Source organism: Ursus americanus, chromosome 26 (genome assembly GCF_024610735.1).
Source record: "Ursus americanus isolate L20-20 chromosome 26, mUrsAme1.1.p, whole genome shotgun sequence".
NCBI lineage: Eukaryota > Metazoa > Chordata > Mammalia > Carnivora > Ursidae > Ursus > Ursus americanus.
In genome coordinates, this window is record NC_142152.1 from 14,984,508 (window position 1) to 14,998,673 (window position 14,166).

At 51.0% G+C, this 14,166-nt stretch overlaps 1 long non-coding RNA gene across 2 annotated transcripts; it reads right to left on the reverse strand.

Moving 5' to 3' along the window:
* Positions 1–1,771: 1,771 nt before the first annotated feature.
* LOC123799049 (uncharacterized) lies at positions 1,772–13,958 on the reverse strand. Of its 2 annotated transcripts, none has more exons than XR_006781486.2 (5): positions 13,558–13,958; positions 7,975–10,964; positions 7,687–7,829; positions 5,503–5,677; positions 1,772–2,727 (listed from the first exon to the last, which is right to left on the reverse strand). It is a non-coding gene; the product is annotated as an uncharacterized LOC123799049 (long non-coding RNA). The 2 variants fall into 2 exon arrangements; XR_006781487.2 differs by having other exon boundaries at positions 1,772–2,850.
* Positions 13,959–14,166: the final 208 nt, after the last annotated feature.

Consider the following 14,166-nt stretch of genomic DNA (forward strand, 5'->3'; position numbering starts at 1 on the left):
AGCAAATTACAAGGAGGCAGATTTTGGTTCGGACTAGAAAGAAATTTCTTTTTTTTTTTTTTTAAGATTTTATTTATTTATTTGAGAGAGAGAGACAGCTAGTGAGAGAGGGAACACAAGCAGGGAGAGTGGGAGAGGAAGAAGCAGGCTCATAGCGGAAGAGCCTGATGTGGGGCTCGATCCCAGAACGCCGGGATGACACCCTGAGCCAAAAGCAGACGCTTAACGACTGCCCCACCCAGGCGCCCCTAGAAGGAAATTTCTAACCATTCCTGAAACCTCTCTTCTGGGATTGCCTTCATGACCAGACTACGAGCCCCACAAGACGAGCAGGCTTGTGTAAATTTATACCCAACATGCCGAATTCTGCCAACTTGGATGAATTACCTACATTAGTGGACTTGGCTCCAAATAGCTTTTGGCTGTTTCAAAAAAAAATTAAGTCCATTCACGAGAGTTATTGCACTGAGTCCTCCTGCAAGTTCCTTACCCTCCCTGAGTGACCCTGGCTTCGTCCCGAGGACGGCTGGGGGCTGGGATGATTGTCCACCTGCCTCCCCGTGGGGAGATTTCAACGACATAGCGAAGGAATGTGAAAGTTCCTGATTCCCGGGGCTAAACCTGAGCGAAGGTGAATCCTCACACCATCAGTGAAGATGTGAACGGACAGCAGTCATTCCAAGTCCTCAGCGTCATTCTAACCCTGCAGGGGACAGCTTTGGGCCAGGGTTTGACTCCCAGCCTCCTCACCCACTGGTCACATGACTTGATATCTCTCAATCTCGGTTTTTTTCATCTGGTAATGGGACTGTGAGGGTCAAATGAGAAACACCCTTACAGTTTTTAGCACAGAGCCTAGATTTTAGTAAATGCTCCATAAATGTTGATACCTTGCTGTTATTATCACCTTGGCTACAAACCTGCAGCACACCGAGGTGACCGTGTTGCATGCGATGACACGTGGATGTGTAAGTCTGGAAGGTTCGTTATGAAGGCAGTCCCACTACTCTGTGGTCACAGCTCATGGGTAGGCTTGTTGAGTTCCATTCAAATTCAAGTCTCAGGTCCTTGGCTCAGGAGCTCCACTCCCATGGAGCACGTCTGGGCGTGAGAACAGAAGCCAAGGCAAGTGTTTGCTTTGGAACAAAGAAGGGACAAGGATAGATTCCTGGAGGCACTCGCCATTTCAGAGCAGGGAGTCATCTGTTTCTCATAAGATGAAGCACAGGCAGTGGAATCCATCTTTCTGAACTCTCTAGAATAGCTCATTACTTGCCTGACTACAGCTCCTGTGGGTCAGGAGAGTGGCTGAAGTAGGACCAGGCCCTACCACAGCCAGGCCCAGACTTTGAAAACGGACTTACTTTCTTCTGAGTCTTTAAAGTTTGAGCTAAAAGCATTTCCAAGTTGCTCCCACCCTCTGCTCCATAACCAGACGTGTGTGCGGGGGTGGGTGGATTTCGGTGGGGAAGGTGTCCAGGTGAGCAATCCTGAGTCACTGGCTCTGGAACATTCTGCCATCGCCCTGATTTAAATTCCTAAGAACACTTTGACCTCTCTTGTCCCTCGCTGTGGGATTCAAGAAATTGCCGTCCTGAGGCACCTGCAAGTATCTGCCTGGTAGCCAGAGCCACCGCGCAGAGCCGGCCGTCGCTCACAGGGGGGACGGTTTCTCCCCACGGAACTCTCGGCTCATGCTCGGCTCCTTGTACCACCATTTCGCTACACTTTCCTCTTAAAAAAAAGAAAGGGCACTTGCACCTTAGAGGCTTGTTTTCACTTTATTTTTATTCTGTTGTCGTTATTAGGCTCAAGGCACAGATGAAGTGAGGCGCGGAGGCCCTACCAGATGCCCATACTTCCAAATCTTTCTTCCCTGTTTCATGGCACCCAGGGGACAGTTCCCGGTCAATGAGGAAGGCTCCCTCCCCACCCCCACCCCGCAGTCCCCTCCCAGCAAGACGGAGGCAGCCGGTGGCGGTGGTGGGGAGAACGTGCCGCTGCCACGGCTCGTTGCTAGCGGAAGGTGGACGTCAGAAGCCGTCAGTCCCACGTCGCTCAACAACCCAAATCACTGCCCGGGGTTTACACGGAAGGAACCGGGTGGTGTGGAGAGACAGAACTCAGAAGTGCTGCTTAACAAGGACGCTGGGCCTCCTTCCCTGAGGACCTACTGACCTTGTCATGCCCCAAGGTCCACAGGAAGGCCTGGTCAGGTGGCCTGGCCTGGCTTTGCCAGCAACGAGCATCTGGCTAGGGCAGGGCAAGAAGTGCACACCGAGTGAGCTCTTCCCGTGAACCGACGTGGAGCTCGGAATCTGACACCCATTCTCCTGTTCAATCTTCACCGCAACCATGTAAGCTAGGTGTCATTCCCCCAGAGGAGGGGAAACTGAGGCTCAGTCTGTATGTTCGTTAGGCTAGGCTGGGCTGGGCTGTAGTAACGAACAGTCCCGAGAATCTCAGCGGTTTTACACAGTTGGAGTGCATTTCCCACGCACACAGCAGCCTTCCAGGCAGTGACTCAGCGATCGGGCTGCTTTGACCTTTCGGCCCACCACGTCCACACCAGCCTGCTCCACAATCGCTGTGGCAGGGCAGGAGAGAGCCTGGAGAACAGGCGTGTGGTGTTCGCTCAGCCTGGAAGCGAGCTGCCTCTGTCATTTCGTTTGCCGGAGCTCGTCCCGTGGCCCCACCCAGCCGCGAGAGGGCTGAGGCTCCCACACTCTGCGAAGGGGAGGAGGCCCGGAGAGTGGTGAACATGGAGCAGGTGGACCACAGGGACCTTTAATGACTCACAGGGAGTAAATGGCAGAACGAAGGTGTAAACTGCCCCACAGCTCAGGAAAACTGAAACCAGAGAGGTGAAAAGACTTGACATGCTCAGAGCTCATCACTGAAATACTCAGACTAGCACTTGGTCCTTCCGCAGCCTAATGTGAAGCTCTTCCCCACACGTACAACTCTGTGTAAAAGACCACCCTTTCCCCTCAAATTATCTCCTCTCTACCTACTCACGAATGCCTCAGATCCCACCATCAGGACATGGTGCCTTCACGGGGCCCTTCTCTAGGGGAGGTCATCATCAACGCCCACAAAACCATCCAAGGGTCACATTGTGTAGCCTTAGGTTTAAGAACATTCGAGACAGAATTAAGAGAACGGAGAGATCAGGGTGAATGGGAGAGTCTAGGAGGGCTGCAGGGCGAAGGTGCTGGCTTTGGTGAGATGTGATTAGAGGGGGAATTCATCCTGATGATGGAAATTCCTTCCTAATTCTCTTTCCTCCTCCCTTCTATTCTATTGCATTTAAAAATCTACAGAGGGGAGCCTGGGTGGCTCGGCCGGTTGGATGTCTGACTTTTTTTTTTGTATGTTCGGTTAGCCAGCACATGGATGTAGTGTTCAACAATGCATTAGTTGTGCGTAACACCCAGTGCTCATCACAACACGTGCCCTCGGTAGTACCCGGTTACCCCATCCCCCACCTCCTCCCTTCTGTAACCCTCAGTTTGTTTCCCCAGAGTCCAGAGTCTCTCATAGTTTGTCTTCTTCTCTGATTTCTTCCCAGTTTTCCCTCCCTTCCCCTGTGGTCCTCTATTCCTTATATTCCACATATGAGTGAAATCATATGATAATTCCTTCTCTGTTTGACTTATTTCACTTAGCGTAATTCCCTCCAGTTCCATCCATGCCGATGCGGATGATGAGTATTCATCCTTTCTGATGGCTGAGTAACATTCCACTGTATATATGAATCACATCTTCTTTATCCATTCATCTGTTGAAGGGCATCTTGGCTCCTTCCACAGTTTGGCTATTGTGGACACTGCTGCTATGAACATTAGGGCGCATGTACCCCTTCTTTTCACTACATCTGTATCTTTGGGGTAAATATCTAGTAGTGCAATTGCTGGGTCATAAGGTAGCTCTATTTTTAACTTCTTGAGGAATATCCACACTGTTTTCCGGAGTGGCTGTACCAGCTTGCATTCCCACCAACAGTGTAAGAGGGTTCCCCTTTCTCCACATCCTCACCAACACTTGTTGTTTCCTGTCTTGTTAATTTTGGCCTGATTTTGGTTCAGGTCATGATCTTAGGGTACTGGGATCAAGCCCCACATTGGGTTCCCTGCTCAAGGGGGAGTCTGCTTTTTCTTCTGTCCCTCCCCCCACTCATGCTCATTCTCTCTCAAATAAATAAAATCTTAAAAAGAAAAAAGATTCTCTCTGTTTCCCTCTCTCTCTGCCCCTCCCCCTCAAATAAATAAATAAATCTTTAAAAAAATAAAATAAATAAAATAAAAATTTTCAGAGTACCTTCCATTTACTATTTTATTTAACTTCCTGAACAATTCTGTTAGGGAATTGAGAGGTTAGTCAGATCTTTCTTCTCATTTGACAAAAAACTGAAACCTGCAGAGTATAAAGTGGCTTATCAGAGCAAATCAGAGCCTAACCCCGAATAAAGAAGCAAAAATGTTAAAAAGGAATAATCATCAATCTTTGTGTGTATGTAATGAAACTGTCACATTTAGAGCTACTTGGTCATGTACAAATTAATACACTAAATTAATACACTTTTTAAAAATCAAATTTTTGCTATGAAATATTTCTTACTAATAATGGAATTCACATAATACATATATGATATTTAGAATAATAGAACACTATATCTACCACCCTGCTTATTACCAATATTCTAAAACATTAGGTCACTTTAAGTTTTACAAATGATATATACCAAAATATATAGCCAAAATTCTAATCATGGAGAAGATGGAAACTTCAAAGCCCCTTTTCTCCTCATGTCAACCTCTGAATCCCACGCCCCAGGAACAACAACTGTTAGCAATTGGACACATGATCCTATATACGTTTGGAAAACAAGCCAGCCATATATGTGTATGTGTGTGTATCAAAAGTCATAAAAAACGTCTATAACTGAGAAGCCTGGGTGGCTCAGTCAGTTGAACACCCAACTCTTGGGTCGTGGTCTCAGGGTCGTGAGATCAAGCCCTGCATGGGGCTCTGTGCTGGGTGTGGAACCTGCTTAAGATTCTCTCTCTCCCTCTCATTCTGCCCCTCTCCCTGCTCTTTGTCTCTCTTTCTCTCAAATAAATAAATAAAATCTTGAAAAAAATTTATCTATAACCTTTGGTCCTGTCACCCCATTGTGGGAATTTATCCCAGGAAAAGACCTCCCAGGCTTCCATCTTTCCTAGAAATGGCCAAATTCATTCCCACGTGAGTCTTTTCCCTTGTTGTTTCCTCTGGAACTCTGTTTCCCCAGATTTGCTTACGGTTGAATGTCCATTCAAGTCTCAGCTCAAATGCCACCACCTCTGAGAGGCTGCCCATAGTCACCAACCTAGACTTGCTCCCTGTCCTCACAAACCCTCCTGGCGCACATTAGGAATGCATGGTTTAGTCCAGAGGATACACGTCCACTTGTGAAACCAGCACCTGGTCCACTTAGGAAAGAGACGTTGTTCGACTTACCTTGGAACCCTGGCAGCTACTTCTGCAAAGAAAGGGTTCTTGCTGGCTTTCGAGTCTCTAAAAAACCGGCTGAGTGGGAAGTCAGGCCAGCCTGAGGCCAAGCTGACTGTCATTTCTTCCAGATACTGCAGGTGGGAGAGTTGCCCTCCCGCTAACGCATTTTCCTTCTTGGCTTCTAAAACAAAGAAGAGGTAAAGAAAATTCAATGGGTGAGAGTCTCTGTCAAAATAACACCTAGGCAACACTTAATTAAGATGAATAATTTCAACACTCTCAAGTCAGACAATGGAAATATTAAGAGTTTCCACCAAAATATAAACTGCGCCAAGTGGGCGGGGTCTCCAGAAGCTTCCGAGAACATTCCCAGTTGGGGGAATCGTCGGGGAGTGGCTTCTTGCTTAGGGGTGGGGGGAGTTAACTAATGACTTGGTTATTTCACGTGTTAAGCTTGCTGCCGGTGTATTTCAGATGCGCATTTTCTGACAGTCACGGATCACTGCCTGCCCGGGAGCCTTTCCAGCCCTCTTCTCCATTTTCTGCTTCCCCGCTATGGACAGTGTAAAACCCCAAAATTCACTTTCCCAGTCTCCCAGCAGCTAAGGGTGACCTGTCTTTGCCCAATGAGAACCAAGGGGACATCTGCTGCAAGGATCTAAGAACGTTTTTTCCCTGCTTGACAAAAGGAGAGAAGTCAAAAAACAGACTCATCACATTGGCCCTGCACCTCATTCCCAGCTTTTGACCCCTGTCATGTGGGTGAATGATTCCAGGAGCTATGGCAGCCATCTTGCAACCATGAGGTAGGTGACCAGCCTAAGGATCAAAAACCCTCTAATAATGGTTTGTTCTCAGTTACATCGCGGAGGGGGGGTTGCTGGACCTACCCTGGAGGTACCCTGGAATCTAACTCCCAAAATAAATTTCTTTACAGTTTCAGTTAGTGGTTCTCAAAGTTTGTGACTAAGTTAGCATGTTAGAATCACCTGGGAAGCTTTTAAGTTTCCTGATGCCCAAGCCACAGCCCCTACCAGTGAAATCAGCATTTCTGGGAGGCCTGCAGAAGGTAGGGTGGTACTCAGGCATCAGTACTTCAAAAAATCTGGTGATTCCAAGGTGTAGCAAATTTGAGAACCAGCAGCAGAAGCCAGTGTTTATGTACTTATGAATCACCTGGGAACTCATTAAAGTAAGGCTGATTCGGCAGGTCTGAGCTTCTGTATTTTTAGCAAGATCCCAGGTGATGTGGCTGCTGCTGGTTCAGGAACCCACTTTGAGCATCGATCATCACTGTTACGTTGGCTGAAGGCATCCTAACCAGTACATCCTTTTTCTAGACGCAAAAGTCCATCCTCATTACTTGGCTGGTGTGGGTGGAGGAAGCCCTCTGGGAATGGCGAGACAGCAGGAAGGGCCTCTCCCTGCCAGAGGTCTATTACCCCTCTGTGTCACCAGGCCCCCAGCCAGAGCTGATGGGTTCTTAAGTGAATGCCTCATCTGGTAGTAAGCAACGCTGGGCTGTGAGGCTGGAGACTGTTTGCGGATGTGCTCTCCTGGGCGCGCTGCCCCGGCCAGGCCCGCTCTTATGACCCACCCAGGCCTATGCAGCCTTGGGCAAAAGGGCTCTAGCTAGAGCTCCCCCTTTACTTGGGGGCCTTCCTCCACCAGCCTCCATCTCGGCTCTGCTCTTGGCTGTAATAAGGGGGTGCCGCTTCAGGTAGCTTCTTTCTCTTCGGTTGCTGAAGGTCAGGCTTCCAAACACAGTCAAGGTGAAATTTCAGGCCAGAGAGAACGAGCTTTGGCAGAGGCCCTCCATCCCCTTCACAGTCGTCTGCGTATTTACCCTTCCTTACCTGTTTCCCTCCAATCTCCAGGACGACCTGCCAGCCTCCTGGCTAACAGAGCAGTCCCCTTGGACTTCCGCACGCGGACAGCGCTAAGCAAGGTCGTCGCTGCCCCCCACCTTCTCCTCCCTGCAGGTCCGACTGGCTGGTCTACGGCTCGGTTTCCTTGTTCGCTTGTGTAGCAAACGCCCTCAAGGAGATTGGTCCGCCCTGCTTCTGGGTCTCCTGCCGTCCCATGCATGCCGGTGCTCACTCTTCTGAGGCCTCAGGCCCCACGACCCCGCTGAGGCTCTCTTGTCCGGGTCACCCACAGCCTCCAACGTGCCGGTCTAAACGTTCTCACCTGGGAGCAGCTCCGGGCACAGGTCAGCCTGCCCTTTTCTTGCCGGGTGCCTTCACCAGCACACCTCGCCCGCTTGGCTTCATCGTTCCTCTCTGGCTCCTCTGGCTCGGTCTTCCAGGCTGGTTCAGCCTCCTCTTGCGGACCTCCGGGGTAGAGGCTGGGGGCTCAGGGCTCACTTCCCTGCTCCGCCCCTCTAAGTTTCCCCAGGGATCCCATCTCCCCCACAGCTGTCAGCTGCACCTGCAAGCCATGCCTGACCCCACCCCAGAGCCAGCCCCACGCCAGTACCTCCACGGGGTGCTCAATGGGCACCTCAGGTGTCACGTGTCCCGAGCAGAATTCTCAACTTCCCTCACCAGCACGGTTGACCTGGAAGCTCAAGAGGCAAACCTAGGAACCAGCTGTGCCTCCTCCTTCCTCACACCTGCCTCCGTCCCAGCATCGAATCCTCCCGTCTCAACTTTCCTAAGTGTTGGCAGCTTTCAAACCCCTCACTCCTCGCACCTCCCAAGCCAACCTGTGGCCTCCTGTCAGACACATAGAAAGAGCGGGGCTCTGTGGGCCCCAGAGACACGGCCCCGTCTACCTCTGCACCCCCATTTGCCGCCACACTCTCCTTCCCAACACGGGAGCCATGCTGACCTCCTTGTCACGCCTCAAGTTCCTTCTGGCCGCGAACCTCGGTACCTGGTGCCTGCGGTTCCTTCCCTCCCATCTGTCGGTCCCACTCCTTTCCCTCAGGCCTCTGCTCAGTGTCTTCTCTTCAGAGGCTTCCCCCGCGCAGGAGCAGGAACAGCTCACCTTTCCACCGCGACCACTCTCTCTTCCCTTACCTCTCTTCGTCTTTCTCCCTACTCCACAGACTCGATCAGGCTCTGCACGGAGGTGTTTATGGTTTTGTTGTCTGTAAACTCCACAGAGCGGGGCCTTTCTGTGTCATTCACAGCGAACTTGCAGAGCCCAGCACCGTGCCTGGCCCACAGCGAGTGTCGAATGAACGAGTGAGTGTATGTCGCCTTGGACACTTGACACGGGCTGTGAGGAAGGTGCCCCGGCTTAGACTAACGCACTTAAGAGACCACATGTCTGCCCCAGAGCTGCTTCTGGAGCAGAAGCCAGGGCCTGTTCCTGAGCCTGTGGTCACCTGAGCCACAGCTGTTGCCCCCGGGGTCAGCCTCCCAAGGATCCCTCAGCCAGCCCTGGGGGCCATTCAGATCCTGGTCTTTCATTCCCGGTTCTGGGGCTCCACAGGCCCAGGAACAGTTGGGTCAGATCTGTGGACTAGAAGTAGGAGCTCTGGAGCTCTCCTGGGACTAAAAGCCACCCCCACACCTTTTCTGTCCTACGTCCAGCTTTCCCTGGGGTTTGGTGTGAGTCCTGCATAGGTCCTTTTAGCCAGGCTGGGAGGTTAGAGAAGCCGACCTTGGAGGCTGCCCTGGGGTGAGCTGATTAGCCCCAGGAGTGCGAGAGGAAGTAAATGGCTGGCTGGCTGGCTGGCTGGATGAGTAAATAAGTAAGTGAAAGCTCCTCTTGCCTCTCTGTTTACCACCCTTGAAATTCTACCCTTAGAAATTCGTTCTTTTGGGGCACCTGGGTGGCTCAATCAGCTAAGCGTCTGCTCAGCTCGTGGTCCCAGGGTCCTGGGATCAAGCCCTGCATGGGGGGGCTCCCTGCTCAGCAGAGTCTGCTTCTCCCTCTCCTCCCTGTTCGTGCTCTCTCTAGCTCTCTCTAGTGTGCACTCTCTCACAAATAAATAAAATCTTAAAAAATAAAGAAATTCATTCATTTTTTTTTTTAAGTAGGCGCCACACCCAGCATGGGACCCAACAGGGGGCTTGAACTCACAACCCTGAAATCAAGATCTGAGCTGAGATCAGGAGCTGGACACTCAACCAACTGAGCCAGTCAGGAATTCCAGAAATTCATTCTTCAGGAATGAGAGGAATGGAGCTCCACCTTCTGCAAGAAGTCCTCCAGCCCCTACCCTCCCGGCCCTGCCAGGCCCTCCCTCCACAGAGGTGCCTCCTTGTCCCTTGGTGCCTCACCTCCTCCACCTCTTCACCACGCCAGGTACACCTGGGGGCCGGGCCTGCTTCTTCCTCACCCTGGTGCCCTCCAGAAGTTCCTACACCTTACTGTGCAAATAAAATCGTAAGAAAAGAAGAAAAAAAAAATCCCCTGGGATGGGTCAAGGGCGCAGATTTGTCTGGTTTGGGGCCTGTGCCTGGAAGCCGTATTGTAAGCTAACAGTCCTGTCTTCTAACACAAAGACCCTCAGGGGACCCGCCAGGGACTGTGTGAGAGGCTGCCTGGGCCTCTGCCCCGAGACCTTGCTTTGTCTCGTCTGGGGCGCCCTGGGCCTCAGGACTTGAACGCCCTCTGCCTCCCACCTACTGCGCCCCCCACGGACTCTCCTGCGCGGCTGGGCCCGAGAACCACTGACTTTCTGGGCTGGCTAATAGGCGTTGACTGGAACGAAGGCCCTGGGTACATGGGCATCTCTCTGGACGGGCTGAGTCACCGAGCTGCGCTGCCAGCCGTGAACAATTCAGCCTGGCGAGCGTTTCCGAGGAAGCCTGGTGCCAGGCCCTTGTTGGTTGCTGGGGAAATGCAAAGAGACATGGTCCCTCTCAGAGTTTCCATTCATCATGACAGTCAGAGCTCGGGAAGTGGCTCGACAGCCACGCTGGGCTCTGGTGATGGAGTACAGGGTAAGGGGCGGAAACGGCTGTGGGCGAGGGGCACTGAGCAGTGCCAGGCTGGCTCCGTCTGCTCCCCCCGCCCCCAAACCTGCCGGGAGGGCCTGTAATGGGAAGGCAAGCAGGGTCCACAGAGTGGAAGGTCTGGCCCTGAACCAGGTGTGTCTTGACTGCTGTTCTGTCCCTGTCCAGATGCTATGTGGGGGCAGAAGGAGAGCCCAGGGAGCCAGCCTCCGACATGTGACCCTGAGGGTTGGAGGGGTCTTGGTTGCTTGCTGTGGTTAGGATCCCTCCATCTGCCGGGAGGTCAGAAGGAGCCCCAACCCCCTCAACTCCTCTGTGTCCACGTGTCCCTGAGCACGCAATGTCCTGGCTCACTCTGCCTGCTCTACAAGCCTGGGTACTCTGGCCTTACCCCCCCCACCACCACCACACTGTGAGACCCATTAGGGGTAGGGGACAGGGTTCCCCCTTCCCCACCTTCATTGCCGACCTCACCTTTCCAGTGCAGAGCAGACATCCAGCCAGTTGGACACTGGGGGCTGTCGGTGGCATGAGACTTCCGGGGGGGCCCAGGGGCTGCAAAGTTGGAGGTGGCCTTGGATTGGAGAGGCAGCGTAGAGAAGCCAGGGATCAACAGCCCAACCCAGCCTCACTGAGTGACCTTGGACTTAATGGGTCTATGCCCCAGTGTCCTCAGTTACACACTGGAGAAATTCACTGTGGTACCTACCTCCCAGCATTGCTGTGAGCAACGCTGCTGGGGGAGAGAGCGTGCCCGGCACCTGTAAGCTCAATATATTACGATCACAGTACTGTCCTGTCACTGTTACTGACATCCTGTTACCATTAGTGGTGCCTAGTTCCCAGTTTGGCTCTGGGCCAGCCCCAGTTACAGACATTGGACTTTGAGCCTGGGCTGGTGTCCTGGGCTTCTCTGGCCTTTTTCTTAATCCTGGGGTTGGGCAGGCCACATAACGTTTACAGCCAATGACCTCGGTGGGCTTGGTATCCACAAAGCCAGTGGCTGCATGTTAGAACCCCACGGGGAGAGGCGCCTGGGTGGCACAGCAGTGAAGCGTCTGCCTTCGGCTCAGGGAGTGATCCCGGCGTTATGGGATCGAGCCCCACATCGGGCTCCTCCGCTATGAGCCTGCTTCTTCCTCTCCCACTCCCTCTGCTTGTGTTCCCTCTCTCACTGGCTGTCTCTATCTCTGTCGAATAAATAAATAAAATCTTAAAAAAAAAAAAAAAAAGAACCCCACGGGGAACTTTTAAAAATCTGATGGTCCATTAAATAAAAGTTTGTAGTGGTAGGACCCAGGCATCAATATTTTTTTAAAGCTCCCCAGGAGATTCCGACCAGCAGTCAATACTGAGACCCAGTGCTCGCTCGCTGTTATTCCTCATGCACAGGACGGGCAGTCTCCAGGGGCTGGAGGCTGGTTTGGGGTCAGACAGGTGGCTCTTGACCTACTAGCCACATGACCTTGGGCAAGTTCCTTAAGACTTCTCTGACTTAACTTCCTCATTTATAAAATGGGGGGGGGGCGGTATCAACCTCACAGGTGGGTTTTGAGGAATAGCTTCAAGTATTTTAAATAGGGTGCCTGATGCATAATAGGATTTTAATAGGCATTATTATTTATAGTCCGTAGCTCAAAGTTGCCCTCATTGGTTGAGTGCACCTTCCAACACGCCCAAGAAGATATCGCCCCCCCCCCCCACGTACATTTTAAATTCTTCCTCCTGAGGCGGCATGAAGCCAATCGTACACCTTGTCAGTCCCACTCTTGCCTCACACCATTGCCAACTATTTTCTTGGGATTATTGTAATGCTCATAAGGTTACTCCTGGGTCCCATCTTAGAAGGTTCTTTGTGTCCTCCTTAGGTCTGATCTGTAAGGCATTGCTATTACTAGGGGGTCCCCCTGGGACAGGACTTTCTCATTTGGAGTCTTCAAATCCCTGGGTTAGGAATGGGGAGAGGGTCCCCCATGCATTCACCCAGGAGATGCTGCCCAGCCTGACTGAAATGCTGTTTCCTTGCTTTGGGCTAAAATTATCTTACCTCACTCACACTGATTGGAAGCCCTGGCAGTTAAATGCCTGTGATTAATTAAGATGCAAAAATAGATCAATGATTACTTATTACGTGCATTTTTCCTCCACAAACCTCTCAAAAATGAAGATTTCTCGAGAAAAATCCTGGCCATAGGAGGGAATCACTGGTAATGGCATGGCCAAAGACCCCTAGACAGGACAGGATAAATCAGAATGTGGTGGTGGGACAAGTTTCACCAATTCACATCCAGGCGTTGGGGCTCAGGTTAAAACTGAGAGCTGTTCTGGCGGGAAGGCCTGATTTTTGTCCTCTGAGGAAGGATCAGGGGGCCAGACCCACAGAACCTGTCTGCCCCGCTAGGCCAGAACTAATGTCTGAGCTGAGGGGTGGGAGCTGAATTATAGGGAAACCATCACAGGTAGAGCCTCTGCCTTAATAGACATGGTGATTATAATAGATGCCATCTCTGTGCTCCCACCATATACCAAGCATCTGACCTACCTTCTCTTGCTAAGTTCTACCAACAGCCCTATGAATTAGATACTAATGTCCCCAGAGAGAGCTTCTCCATTCACTCATTCAAAAATATTTATTGAGCTCTCACCGTATGCTGAGCCCTTTTTGGGAGCAAAAGCCAACAGAGTCCCTGCCTCATGGAGTTTACAGTCTAGGGGGGGAGACTAATATTACTTGGACAACACGCAGATCAATGTATCAGAATCCTTTTGGCAACATGTCGGATTGAGCAATTTCAGGTTGCCTTTCCCTTGCTACCATATGCTGCACAGAGCATGAGCCAACGCTTGAAAATACACAGCCGAGCTCAACAGAAAGAAAAGAAAATCCCCAGATTCCAGAGACAGTGCACAAACTCTAATCCACAGTAAGGAATGGGAGCTCAGGCTATGATTCATTGGGTTTTGACTAGACAAAGGCTCTAAGGCCTGGAGCCTGGAATTCTAAGGCCCTTTCAAGGACGGGAGGCAGCCCCAGGCTGTCTGAGGCAGAAGAGCTGGGACTCATCCCTCTGAACTTATCCTTTTAAGGCTTGGAGCCTTAAAAAGAGCCCTGGTCAGGGAAAAAGGAGGCTGGGAAAATTCTACCAACCTGGCCTGCCGAAGGGTCAGCAATGCCGTCTCACCATCCTGGGCTGGGGTGGGAGGAAAGTTCCTGTGCAAGACGGAAGGTCTGGGCCTGACCCACACAGAAGAGAGAGGTGGACTGCTCCCACTGCATCCCGACCTTGGCGTGCCGCTGGTCTCAGGACTCTTGTACCAAAAAGCTAACATAAAAATTAGTTCAGAACTTAACGCCCTGACCGAAGCGAACCCCAAAGTACTCTGTAAGAACATTTCACAGTGTAGGGCTCACAAACATCCCAGAGCAAAAACAAGTCCCAATGAAGACGAGTTCCCAACCAAATTACAGACCACACCGGGAAAGAAAGTATCAATAAGAGACAATCAGTAAATACAAAAACCAAACAAGACAAAAAATGAGGAATTCACCCTCTCAGAAATAGAATAGAAAAATCTAAAAACAAAATAAACATTTTAAATGATTATAAAGATTTTTTTTAAGAGAAGGGACGCTTGGCTGGCTCAGTGGCTGGAGCTTGCAAGGCCTGATCTCGGGTTTGTGGGTTCAAGTCTCGCCTTGGACACAGACATTACTTAAAAATAACATCTTAAAAAATTAGAAAGAAAAGAAATAATA